The sequence below is a fragment of the Coptis chinensis genome, chromosome 9 (genome assembly GCF_015680905.1).
Source record: "Coptis chinensis isolate HL-2020 chromosome 9, ASM1568090v1, whole genome shotgun sequence".
Taxonomy (NCBI): domain Eukaryota; kingdom Viridiplantae; phylum Streptophyta; class Magnoliopsida; order Ranunculales; family Ranunculaceae; genus Coptis; species Coptis chinensis.
In genome coordinates this window covers 73,059,436-73,073,638 of record NC_141464.1, presented here as the reverse complement: position 1 = coordinate 73,073,638, position 14,203 = coordinate 73,059,436, and the positions used below count along the sequence as shown (strand labels likewise).

At 35.9% G+C, this 14,203-nt stretch overlaps 2 long non-coding RNA genes across 2 annotated transcripts; both read right to left on the bottom strand.

Moving 5' to 3' along the window:
- Positions 1-771: 771 nt before the first annotated feature.
- On the bottom strand, positions 772-1,884 carry LOC147477925 (uncharacterized). The gene is made up of 4 exons (XR_015208084.1): positions 1,791-1,884; positions 1,619-1,711; positions 1,248-1,320; positions 772-818 (listed from the first exon to the last, which is right to left on the bottom strand). It is a non-coding gene; the product is annotated as an uncharacterized LOC147477925 (long non-coding RNA).
- A 3,034-nt stretch (positions 1,885-4,918) lies between these two features.
- Positions 4,919-5,464, bottom strand: LOC147477924 (uncharacterized). The gene is made up of 3 exons (XR_015207993.1): positions 5,311-5,464; positions 5,048-5,158; positions 4,919-4,972 (listed from the first exon to the last, which is right to left on the bottom strand). It is a non-coding gene; the product is annotated as an uncharacterized LOC147477924 (long non-coding RNA).
- Between the last annotated feature and the right edge of the window lie 8,739 nt (positions 5,465-14,203).

The window sequence follows — 14,203 nt, the reverse complement described above, 5'->3', positions numbered from 1 at the left end:
TCTAAACAGCAACTGCAGTCTGCAGCATGTTCAACTTAACATACACATTGCCCACCTACCAACAGAAGAAGCAAATTTTCATTATTTACGAAACATACAAACTTGGGGTGCACTACACTATCAAAGATAACTTACCATATGGTCAGCCAAGTTATCACAGATGTTCACTTTCAATCTCCCCATAAATCCTCATAGAAATCCTGCAACGACAAAGAAACTCATGTCAATTTTATCTAATTACAAATACACCCAAGTACATAGATCTAAATATAGAGATGAACTGAAGGTGAAATGGCCAGAAGGGAAATTAGGGAACAAAGAAATGCTAACCTAAATGTTGTTTGTCCCTCGAGAAAATTTAAAGACCAGTTTACAATGATCAACAATGTGTGCAGTTAGTCCAAATCCTCTGTTGGCCTTATGGAATGGTTTGGATGCCATGAACATGCTCGACAATTGAGCCTATAAAAGCAGCGAGTACTCAACGATTTAATAGCCCAAACACAAGGAACTATTTCTACCACTTTGTGTTTGTAGCATGGGGCTTTAGTATTGAGAGAATTCAAACCAGTATGCATGCCACTAATGACTATTTTATTCCTTTTTTTTTAAATAATGCATGACTGTTCTGTTCAGAATCCACTTCCACCGAGAAGTTTGTTTATTTCATTTCCCTAGGATCCAAAATTTGAAAATATGCAAGGTAGCCTATATTTTACTTTTATAACAAACACCATCTGGGTATAAAGGAGGTTTGGAAGAATTCTCCTACCTCGAGGTCAGTAGCACCATCTCCAATCATAACCATCTTCTTAAGCCTGCAAACCATAGCTTTCACATCACTACAAGAAAATAACAAACAGTGGACTCATATTTAGTCTACTTCACAAAGTCTTTACCGGCCTTCCGTCTACGATAATAAATCGGGAATGACAATAAATCTCGTCTCTATTTTGGGATGATAACTAATGTCTTTAGTCAACCTAAAAAACAAGTACGACGGGGTTCAAACAACTTAAGACAACATTTCTCATTCCTAATTGGAGACGGGGTACATATTCCAAGAGTGTCATATTTATGAAATTCTGGTGTACTGTAGTGCTAATATGGTAGCTAGTAAGTAATCAAATTGGTCAAGAATAAGTTAAGCATAGCTTAACGAAATTATATATTAGTTGAATATGCTAAAGTATTACCTAAATATGCATGGAATAACAATTATCTTCCGACAGCGCGAAGAAGTATACCTGCTCGGAACGTCCACTTTCATAAACACGGATTTTACTTTGCATATATGGTAACTTCCAGACGAAGTTGCTCCTGTGTTATCATAATATGTCTCCATTAGTCAATTGATAATATTAAAAAATTTAAATGGACAAAAGCTTTCACTCACAAGCAGTTTGTAGTAATCTTTACCTAAATATGCATGGAATAACAATTATCTTCCGACAAATAAGAAGCGATATACACCTTTCGAATGTCCACTTTCATAAACACGGATTTTACTTTGCATATCACGGTAACTTCCGGCGAAGTTGCTCCCGTGTTATCATAATATGTCTCCATCACCAATTGATAATATTAAAAATTTAAATGGACAAAAGCTTTCACTCACCAGCAGTTTGTAGTAATCTTTCCAGTTCTCCTCATTCAACTCAAAGTTGAAAAAGTTAGAGAAATCAGCGTCGGGATGCTGGACAAGAATAGCCTTCAAAAACAGAGAAAAAAAGTTGAAAAAAAACATATATTGCATTGGTTTAATGAGATCACAAACACATTATACTCACCAAGTTACCATCCATGACATGAAATTCCACTCCACTCCTACTCGTGTGTTTTCCCTACTATCTATTCCATCAACCAGCATTGCTTGGTAATTCAACTGCAAAGAACAACCAAACACCCACCACCCGTGTATTAGTCCAAAATCAATCATTACACAAGAGCTTAAAAAAACATCGCCGTCGGTTTCTTCCAAAATGCAGGACTCGCAAATGAATGCATAAAGAAAACTTTGCCACTTTTCTGGAATTGCAACCTTAAAGTACCACCCCTCGAAAAAATGACTGTTTACCACGTCAAACAAAAAAATAGTTGCTACGAGATACATTCAGCTGACCCCAGACATTTGCAATAAGGATTGGCTATTGTCTATCTTAATAGTGTCATTGTTGATGGATCTTTTTCGAGATGACCGCCCAACCAGATCATTACTTGGGAAGACAGAGGAAGTGGGGCGTGTCGAAATCACACCATCCCCCCTTCTTCATCAATAGCCTCATATAATAAAGTTAAACCCTATGCCTTCTTGGTACACCCTTGTAAATTCTCTCTTTTTAGTACCCCCCCTAGCCTTTGCCAATTTGCAATTTTGCACTCTGTTTGTAATGCTCTCTCTTCAGATTTTGCTTTAGTATTTGCTCTTTATGGCTGCCATGAGTCGGCCTATTTAAAACTCCCTATAAGCATATCATTACTCAATGTAGGAAAAGATTGCTAAAAGCTCTCCAACAACCTGCATAGAAATTTAGGAAATATATGGCTTCATACTACTATCATGGAAACAAAACAAGGTTACAGCATTAGCATCTCGCACAAGCCATGGTAAAAAATTAAGTAATAGGCGGCATGTAATATTCAAGAGAAAATTGATCAAAACAAGTATAAGCGTGGACACAAAGGGTTATATATATATATAAAGGAATATCAACAAGAAACAACAACAAGAAACAAGTCTCAGTAAGTGAGAATGCAAAGGGCATATAGTATGACTGAAATGAATATCATATTAGAACAATAAAGCCATTGAAATAAGCGCATAAATGGATCGAATAAAATTACAGATTGACCCAAAACTCGATTAAACGATAGAAAACCTTAGTCAATACACATTATATTTTTCAAATCGGTTTCAATCGATCATATGACACTTTCATCGAAACATTTACACTTCAATTGTGTTGAAAAATATAATAAAATACTTCAATTGCTTAACATCTCCTCTTTCTCAAAGCATAACGCCGACGCAGATATCCAAATGCGATGAAACTTGGTTCAGAAAACAAAGAACTTGCGTAACCAACTTTTATGTATAGGAAGTCAAAACCTGAATCTAGCTCTAACTTATATGTCGAAATTGTACATCCTGAACTCATTCAAGAGATACCCCAGGAATCACTATGTTCATTTAGACTCCATAGACTCATTATGGTCTGGACCGGAGGAGTGCTTCCTAGCATTAAGTACCTTATATACCATGAGCACCTCCTAGCATTATCTACCTTATATACACAGTTATCTAGTTCAAATCCCATATGGAAAGTGTAAGGCCCCAACCCACTATATCTCTTAGCTAACCATCCCAAGATATAATGAGTAGGAGAACCTTGCTACTTAACCGTCTCGACAAATGCCAGAACATTCAAGTAACAAGTTTACAAAATGAGATCATTATAATACACCTATGCAATAAGCCAAAGATACATATAAATGTCTCTAAATCTATTACATGAACAACATCATTGCTCAAGTTTCCAAAATATATTACAAACACTCATTGTTCTCTTTTACAATGTTTCTTATAACTCAAAAGTTAACTAACAAATATATAAAAGATAAGAAAATTATCCAAAGCCGAACTCTAACCGGACAATGTCCCAGATTGTTGGTTGTCCAACAAGTACACGAACCTCGACTCGATCGTTACTAGTACTGCTCATCTTCTACGCTCCAATAGGAACGCACCCCCGATGCAAGAAAATCATAAATGGATATAAAACTTCACTCCAAAGTCTACAGCTTCTGTTCAGACCAATCAAGCAAATTCCACATAATTTTTTTAAGGAAGCCGAATAAACACAGAACATGGGCTGGAAAATCCTAGTTAACATAGCTGTGCTAAAACAGTAGTATCTTTTTCTATATATATTGGATTGAAACAAATCCAATTGGATATCAAAGTTAAGTAAGAGTTCTACAACTTCTATTTGAACCTCAAAACCTAGTTCCAACTCACAAATCCACACAAGTCAACACAATAGTCCACAAAAAGGAAAGACAAACAAAACTAAGTTATCCTATTTGTCATAATTTCAAACTCTACAAACCCCAAGTTTCTAAGTTTTAGAAACATATCAACCCCAAATCAATTTTAGCAGGGAAAACATGAGAATCAACTCACCTGAATCAAGTCTAGTCAAAATCAATTTCAAATCCACCAATAATCAAGCAGATTTACATTTCTTCTTCAATTAAAACTTTAGCAATACAACTCCCTTGATGCTTGAATTCCACCGTGGTAATTGATTACATAAAGAAAAAAAAGAAGAAACCATCAATGAAAAGCATCCCCTAAATTTGTTTTTCTTTTAATTAGTCTTATCCGATAAATTTTCTAGAAAGAGAAAACCGAATAGAGAGTTCTCAAAAGAGCAATCTCTTTCCAACACAATCTCATGGGTTATTTCACTTGCCATGCATTAGTCCACCATAGACCCATTATTAAAAGTAGAGGCCCAACTAAATCCGACCCAAACAAATCCCAACATTTGGGGTTTTCTGAGAAAAAGCCACCTACTCAACGAGAATTATATTGTATGTTCTCTATTTCCAGTTAAAGAAGAGATACAAAAGTAAGCTTATCCTATGATATCACCATGACCTCAATCATAGAAAATATAAGTTGCATCCACCTTTTGCAAAATAAGAACATAAAACTTATACATAGTAAAACTAAAACTCGTGTCAAGCTTATTTCCGAAATAAATGTATACTTGAACAAGCCATTACATAAAGTAGGAGATGTCTGACTATATTGTGTATTGACATATATAGGGTTAAAAAAAGAACTTTCGGTAATGAATTCCCCTCATATTGTTTTGTTTTTTTCTATTGGAAATAGGAGATTTAGACGTACCAGAAACGTAAAGACCCCAGAGGAAGCAAAAAATGTGGCCTTCCTGCAAAAGATCTGCAAGGCATGCAAGTCATAATACTTAATACGGTAAACGCATTATCTATGCAAACAACATGGCAGAAGCATTACCTATGCAACTCTAGTCCACACGCTAAACTTGACTAACTCCAAGAAGAGTATGCTTTGGTTTGTCTGAATGAAACTGCAACTGCTGTACAAGATCACTTATGACTGAGATACCTAATAGCATTCATAAAGCAATTAAAGATTAAAATCGAACAAAAAACACAAAGGGCACCGCTGAAAATATCAAGCTAGGTCTAATTAACTAGAAGACCACATACTTAGTTTTAAAGCACAACAATATGATTTGAATAAGATACAATTAATACCTGTTTAAGAGCCTTAAGATCATTAGTTACATTCCCTCCATTGACGGTAGACAAGGCGAGCTGTCAAAGCTTGTTCATAGCGACAGTCATATACATATTTAACCTCTTAATCTAAAAACCCCAATTAATAAAATCAAATGAATTGAAATGGAATGTAATGACCACTTATTGTACGTTTCAACATACACAATAACATTAACAACACAAGAATCACAAAAAATAGGTTTTTTTAACAAATAACAAAACCAAATTTTGACAAATGAAAATAATTTTTAAAGCAAAACTAGTTTACAACTCACAACTTAACAACATTAACAACATTTGTCGCCAGTAACAACCAAGATCTAGCAACTCTAAAACAACTAGCACCAAACAATTCATAGTTAACATAACCCAAATACCAAAAAATAGACGAATATTTCATGCCCATCAAAGAAAAATCGAGATAACAAATACCCATGATAGATTCAGCGAACCCCATTGAATCCATAGTAATTAAACAATAAGAAATGAAAAAGAATGAAAAAAAGGAAAGAACTTTACCTCAATTTGGAGAAAGAACCCTTGGTTTGATCGAAGTTTAAAATACCCATATCAGTTTAGTGAACAATACAACAATTTACCAACAAAAATCAGACGAAAAAAACATAAACTTCAAGCTTTAAAATCATTAAATAAATATTATGTTTTGAGAGAGAGAGAGAGAGCTTACAATTTCAGAGAAGCTCGCAAGCTTTGTGTTCCTTGAAGAAGCTCTTAACGGCTTGTTAGAAGTTAGTCAAGTCACCCATTTTTTTTCTCTCTCTCTTTCCACTAGTTTTTCAAGATTTGTTAGTGAAAATAATGAGCGCCAGAATGGAAAACAATGAGCGCCAGAATGAAAATGCAGTGCGGGCCAGAATGAAAAACTAGCCCCACAACCTCAGCGACGAGTTCTAGAACGACCTCTACCGTCGTGTATTTACTACACAAAAACCCGTCCTCTATTTTAGTTTAGGACGGCTTAATGGCATATACGACCGTTTTTCCAATCTTAAATTTAGGACGGTCGATCGGGACAGTCCTAAACTGCTGTCATTTTTCAGCAATTCTGGTGTAGTGTAAGGATCTCTGACAGGATTTAATTGAAAGTTTGAATCTCTGATAAAATGTGAAAGAATTAAGCATTACTTGATACCCAATGCAGGATCCAATTACAGGTATAAAAAACGCAAAACCCTGCCATGCAACCTGCGACATTATTGCAATAATTCCCACAAGTTGTATAATTGAGAAAGCAACGGAACCTTTTTGGCACTTTATGATCTGTGGAATCCTGACGGAGGGATAATATATTAGCTCTTGAAATCCTCAAATATGAATCAACAGGAACTGTAATAAGGAAACCATTAAAGAGAAATAACAGACGATAAAAATCCATCTGCTTGGGGTAGCATAACAGATAATAAGACTACACACCTTTAGTACGAGATCCCCAACGTTCAATGGCAAAACAGTCCAAGGCACCACCATCCTCCCTCCTCCTTTATCCGGGCTTGGGACCGGCAAAGGTTAAAACCAATTATATTGATTTGCACAGGCAGAGTTAAAAATGGGTTAGTATGTTCTTCAACCTGCTAAGCAGACAAGCACACATATACTGCAATCAAAATTATGAAATATATAAATAAAGTATTTCATAAACACCATCCACATATTAAAGTTATTAATCAATCTCCAAAAGAGTATGAACATAGAAAAGTCACTATGACATCCATATTAAACAAAAGGCATTCAAGAAAGGATGCATAAACAGATCTGAGAGAGAAAAACCACAAAGACATATACTCAAACAAATTGATGGGTTTTATAACTTAGTTAAACTACTCAAGACCACACAAAATTCAGGAATGGGGATTAGACAAATTCAAAAAAAAAAAAAAAAAAAAAAAAACTAAAAAAAACGGTTACAAGTAAAATCTACCCATTTGCAGAAAAGCCCACCAAATCACTAGATTTAATTGAGAGAGCACGAGTGAAGACTGAAAAATAATCCCCAAACCAGGAAAAGAACATATACAAAACCATATTATTACTAAAATCATGAATTCCAACACTCAGCAGACTTACAGAACACTCAATATATGAAAATAAAAATCGAAATTTTCCATAGAAGAGTACAAGATATCAAAATATTAAGATAAAAATCATACATTTTGTTATAACTGAAGCAATTAGCACCAAAATTAGTGTTAGTTGTGTATTAAACACCTAGCAGTGTGAAAAAAGCGAAAAAGTATAAATTAGATTATGAAAATTATCAAACCGTAGAAGGAAAAGGAGAAGGAAGAGAAAACTACCGGATGGCGGTGGCGTGCGTATGTTGTTGATTAGGTTTAGAGAGAGAGAGGGGACGAAAAGTATAAGAGAGACCGAGAGAGGGGAAAAGAGAGAAGAGCACGATTATGTTATTTTTTTTTTCAAAATACTAATTTTGTTCAGTATTTTTTAATTTACTAATTATTATCTTAACCTTCATGGTTTTCTATCAAAACAAAACTTTAAAAATACGTTACAAATTAATTCTCGATTCAGGGATAATTAACGTAACACTTTATAGACAATTTTAACACCTAGAAAACGTTAGTAATGTAGTTACGCCTAATAAACGTTACAAACAAAAAAAAGTGTGCGTTACAAATATCATGTTTTGGTGTAGTGTAAGGTTATAGTATAATCTGGTATTAGTCTATCTTGACTATAGGATTACACTAGTACACTTTGTGTGTATTGAACAAGACCAAGTGAGGTTGTTTCTCTTTATACTGACTATATAAGAGAACAAACACCTCTGTTATTATGGATGCTTGTCCTCTTAATCCGGATATAATAACGGGCACTTACGTGCATTGTTCATTGCTTTAAATCATCAATGAGTGAGATTCATTTGTGAATCAACAAACTCGATGGATTGGGTAATGACATTGTATGTAAGGTGTGTTGTTGATTATAGAAGGAATCCGTGACTCGCAAGAAGTCGGGTTGATGATGTCCCTTTGAGGAGCTCATAAGGATTGTCATGTAAACCTTGTAGGTGGATTTAATCCGACATGACAATGAGGTTGAGTGGTACTACTCAAGGACATAAGAAGTTGATTAATGTAGTTGTCAGTAACTTGACTTAATCAACGGACATTCGATATCTTAAACACGTGGAGATCCACAAGCATATAATATGGAGCCCATAAACATAACACGTAATTTGGGATTAGGGCGGTAGTGCAACAATGGCCTTTAGTGGAATAAGCCATTTGTTGACGGACTTAGGCCGTGTGTTCTAGGCGAACATGGGAAGCCCAAGCCCGTCAGGAGGCCCAACCCTAATTTCTTCTCATGGTCCCTGTTGTAGCCTATAAAAACAAACCCTTCTCTCCTGGCTGAATTCACTATTCATTGGTTGAAAAAGAGAGGCAAGAAAAGTATATTTGAATTCGTTTCTAGCTTTATGAGTGAGATAGGCCAAGAGAGAAAGAAGGGGGTTGGTAGATCGTTGTCCACACAACGTCCAATCTATTGATAGAAATACAACAGAAGATCAAGAGGTTGTTGATTTCATAGCTATTGGATTCTCAGAGTTATCTTAGCCGATCTACATGTATGATTTTCTATCCAAAATCGTGAGAACCCATTAGTTCCACTACGCATGGTTTTCACGGTTTGTAAATATTTACATTCTAAAATAACGGTTCCTACACCAACCTCAGCCCATTTTGAAGAAAACCTAGGTTGAAAACGGTAAAAATCCTAATTTTTAGTAAACTAGATTTCTGATGGACTATCTTATGAATGGCTCAACTCTTTCCACAGGTGTCAAAATGAGACAAGGCTTTTTGAGTTGAAAAGAGGACTCTTAGAACTTACTCTTTAATGTTTTACAAAAATTTTAACTGTTACTCTAACTATATTATAACTGAACTTGAAAACAGTGCACAAAAACTGATTTCTGACGCACTGTTTTCTGTCAACCAAACTTCCTGACATTATATCTACCTCCAAAGAATTCGGAATAGGACGAGGCCAATTGAGTTAGAAAGAAGACACATAAAAATCACATTTTAATGTTTTACAAAAACTCTAACTCTCCCCCTAGCTTTATGCAATTTGTGATCAAACCCTATGCAGAAAACTATTTTCTAACGAATAGAATTTCTGACGCATAAAATTGTCGAGGTCATATCTTTTCCGTCACTCATCCAAATTAATTGAGGTTTACTGATTCGGATAAAATAATCTCTAAGGTTTCATTAGGTTTTGGTTTCGCATAAATCTACAACATATATTGTCCTATACACTTCCTACAATGCAATATGTCTAGAATATGTGCACAAATAGTCATCATATATTAAAGTCAGTTTTCATAATCTTAAACACGAGTATGAACTCGGATCAAAGTTTGAGGTTGTACCTCTATAAGTCTATATTCTAATGGTTTTGGAATCAACACAAAAGAATAAATTTTTGATTTTATATGATTTTATTATTGCAGACTACTCAGTTTCAGTCCCAGTTTTTGCGTCAGACTTCAACTTCAATTTCAGTATGCAAATCGACTAAATATTAAATTTTACAAAACATGAAAGTTGTAGATATGCATGTCTACAGTAAACAGGCGTAAGATTCATATCAAAAAGATCAAAAAAAAAAATTTCTATGCTTAAATTACCAAGAACAGTTATGAAATTCTGAAAATCAAAATCCTATAACATGAATCCAATGACTTCACATCGTTCAAAACAGTTGCCGGCCTATATAATACTACCAATCAATCAATAAACGCATGGTTTACTCACTATCGTATACAAATACTCCTCAACACAATAACACCTATATTTCAAAGCTAAACGTTTGGTGCCAATAACTCAATATACCGAAAGTCTCTGATTAAACAAATAATTTCGATCTCAAAGTTCCATTATAGAGAATTAAATACACTAATCTAAACAATAGTAATAAATCAATTATATAAAAATAAGGTTTTCACTACTCAGCCGAAGATAACCGGCGAACTCAAAAACCAATGGTAAGGTGCTCTCTCTCTCTCTCAAAAAAAAAAAAAAACTAACAAAGAGGGAGGGTTCGGTTGTAACCAAACCCCTCTAACTCTCCCACGTTTTTATCTTATTTTATTTTTATCTTTACTTTACTTTTTTTTATATTATTATTACTTTTTAAACCCTAATAAATAGGGAAAAATATAAAGAAAATAAACGGGGTGTTATAACTTCAGTCATTGAATCCTGTGAGTAGAGACACCTGTGAAGCCTTTACACTATCTAAGGGGGCGAAATCTCTTCTTAAGGACAGTGTATTCACACGCCTTGATAGTATGTTCTTCCTCTGTCCTTCTGTTCTATTCGATTATCTAACCTCTTATACAACAATCTTAAGAAGAGATTTCGCCCCTTCAGATAGTGTAAAGGCTTCACAGGTGTCTCTATAGCGGAGCCATTGATTATGGACTTATATTTAGTAGATTTCCATCATTGTTAGAAGGGTAATGTGTTATAAACTGGATCTAGTAGTGTTTATCCTTGGTGGAAATTGAGTGTCCTGGATATCATTCAAGCGCGCTAATCACCTTAGAAAAGGCATGTAATGATGCTGAGTGGGTTAGCAACCTCTTGACAAATCTTCCCATTGGCTCTAAACAACCTCCTGATGTGTATATTTTGCAACTGTCTCATTATAATAGCTAAGACATAAAGAGATATGTGCAATTGGAAAAATATTCATATAAGTTTGAGATATATCACTACACCACAATAGGGATTTTCTAACAATTGGAATTTTTCGTTTGTAACGCATACACAGCCGTTAGTAAATTACTGACAATTTTTCCGTTACAAAGTTACGTAACCATTAGTAAATTACGGGAATTATTTTGTGACCTTTATCAGATATTAACTAACGGTTATGCAAGCGTTACCAATGTTAAAAAGAAGTAAATAGCAAAAATGGGACTAATTAAAAGAAAACAAAAAACCAACGAAATGTTCAGCGGGATTGTTTTCATTTCGCGCTCATTAGGTCTATCCCTCAAGTGAAAAAAGAGTAAACAAAAAGAGAAAAATTGGTGTTGGTTATTGTTGCTGCTGATGCTGTTGTCAATGTAAGTGTTCATCTTCCTCGTTTCTTCTTCCAATCATTTCTTTCTCTTCTCCATCTTGCTCAATTCACAACTAATAAGAATTTTTTTGCTCGATTTCCTAGGGATTTTGAAGGTTACTTGTTGTGGTACCGAAAAGGATAAACCTTTATTTAATATCTCAACATGAAATTGTTTGATCTATGGAAGGAAACTTGCTTTAGCCAAGATAACTAATAATTAGGGTTTTTAATTCTTTTAAAATGGGGTTTGCTCAATCAAAATAGAGTGGGCTGTTTCATGTTAGATAGTTGTTTGTTGTTGTTTAACCCTTATAACTGTTTATTTATTATCTGTTGAGATCTTGTCCATTGTGAAAATTTTAAGCAAGCCCGCCCAATCCTCAGGGGTAATTTAGAGATAATTGCCATTTCTTACAATTTCACATCTAGGGTTTGCTCTCTCTCCACCCCTCAAGTCAGTTCTAGGAGATTTATGTTCAAGTTCTTCTTTCTTCAAGTTAACTCGTAAAATTTTCATGTTTGAGATTTCAATTGCGTAGCTCTCACCTCTCTAATTTCGGTTTGGATGTTTTTCTAAGTTTTCAATCATCTAGGTATACCAATAAATTGATTTCATTTTTTTCCCCCAAAAAATTTGTGCTTCCTTCCTCAAAAAGTAGGAAGGACACTCAAATGGAGAGGTTTGGGCCATGTCAGGAACATTGTTTGTCTAAAAAGGTACTATGGGAACGAAATTGTAAGTTATTCTCTGTAGAATTGTAATTTCTTTGTCCATCTGTGTTAAAAAATTGTTGAATAGTAAGTGTTGAATAAACTTATATAATCTGTTAGATTGCTAAAATGATATAATAAAAGGGTACAAGAGTATATATTTTTTTTTTTCTTAATTGGGTACAAGAGTGTATATTTTCTGATTTCATGGATTTGATGATAAAAGCTAATTTCGAAGTATTTATTTTCTGTTTATGTATGCTCCATATCTATTTTTCTAGTTTGTATAAATGAAATTAACTGTCTTACTTCCTGTCAAGAATTTCTAGGGGAGTTTTCGGGTTTCAGTATCTTACATACCTGTTGTAAGTACCCTCCGTTCTACACTTCAGAGCACGTGTCCACATGGCAGGACGTCTTACTTTAGCTCGTCCCACAACATCAGATCGTACCAACGACCCTGCATCCAGGTCGTCACCAGCAATAGTTACAACCATTCATGGAAAGATATCAACTAACACAATCTTGGAGCTCAATCAATGCCACAATCAAGAAAACATTAACTTTGTAACAACACATTAATGGTGAATCACCAAGATAGCACACAAGGTGGATCTGCAATCCATAACGGTTCAAGCACACCTCTATAAATAGAGAGAGATGAACTACGTAAGGCTTGATTCAAGTTTACCCCGAGAAATTTGATACGTAGGCAACTCTTATCCCAAGAAGAGTGCAACCATTTCCTATCCAACAAATCATCAGGTCGTAGTCCCAAAATAACCAACATCTACATTGGCGCCGTCTGCCGGTTCGTTTCCTTAAGAAAAGAACAACCACTTTTTTGTCAAGCCCACAAAGCTGGTCAGAAAAACCACAATGGAGCCCAACCTACAAGCATTGGCAGGCCAGATGAAGACACTCCAAGAAGCCTTCATCACTTTGCAACAAGAAAACCAGACAATGCGGAGCAGGCCAACTTCAACGCCAACAATGGCACCACAGAAGCCGGGGAGCACAACACTGTTGCAGCCCTAACCAACACCACCAATCAGCATTTAGAAGACTTCGCACAAAAACTAGAGAAGTCAAGAGAAAGAGCCAGCGCGATCCAGATCGCTCAGAAGATGCTAGAGACGTACAAAGCATCACCATTCATCCAAGATATCCGAAACAAACAACTTCCTTCAGAGTTCATCCAACCAAAGTTCCCGTTGTACGATGGTACCTCCTGCCCAGGCGAGCAAGTAGCTCGCTTCAGCCAAATCCTAGCACTCTACAGCCATCCTGACTGCGACTACACCTCAGGTCAAACTTTTTCCCCGCCGGTTTAAAAAGCGGGAGCAATAGACCGGTTTTACACACTCCCTCCGAGATTCAATCAACAACAACGACCTTCTTTGGCGAGGCGTTAAAGCGAGTTCGTCCACAATAGAAAGAAGCGCGCCGACCTGGACTCCTTGTTCCAGCTCAAACAAGCTCATGGCGAAACGATCCGAGCCTTCCTAGGACGTTTTAAGAATGACCTCCTCTCGCTGGAGTCAGGACTTAGTGACGGTTTTGCAATTTCTGCGTTCACAAACGCCCTCTTGGACGACTCCGGCCTAACAAGGTCCCTCATGCGCAACAAGCCAGACACCTCAGCCGACCTGTACCACAGAGTCGACAAATACATCAAATACGAAGAGTGGATGGCCAAGCACAAAGGCAAAGAGGTCCTCGCAGTTAGCAACGAGCCAAACCCCAAGGAAAGCAAGCAATATTTAAACAACAACAACAACAACAACAACAACAACAACAACAACAACAACAACAACAACAACAAGAGATCCAACGCCAGCAAACCCTCATACACAAAGAGAGAATTCTCCAACTTCTCCAGGATGCCAAGTTAAATCCTGAAGAAAATATATACAGCACCATACTTTAAACCAAACATCAATAAGGTGATAGCCATACCAGAGCATCCATACTGCCATTTCCACAAACTCCACCACCACGACACCAATGATTGCTGGAGTCTCAAGCACTACCT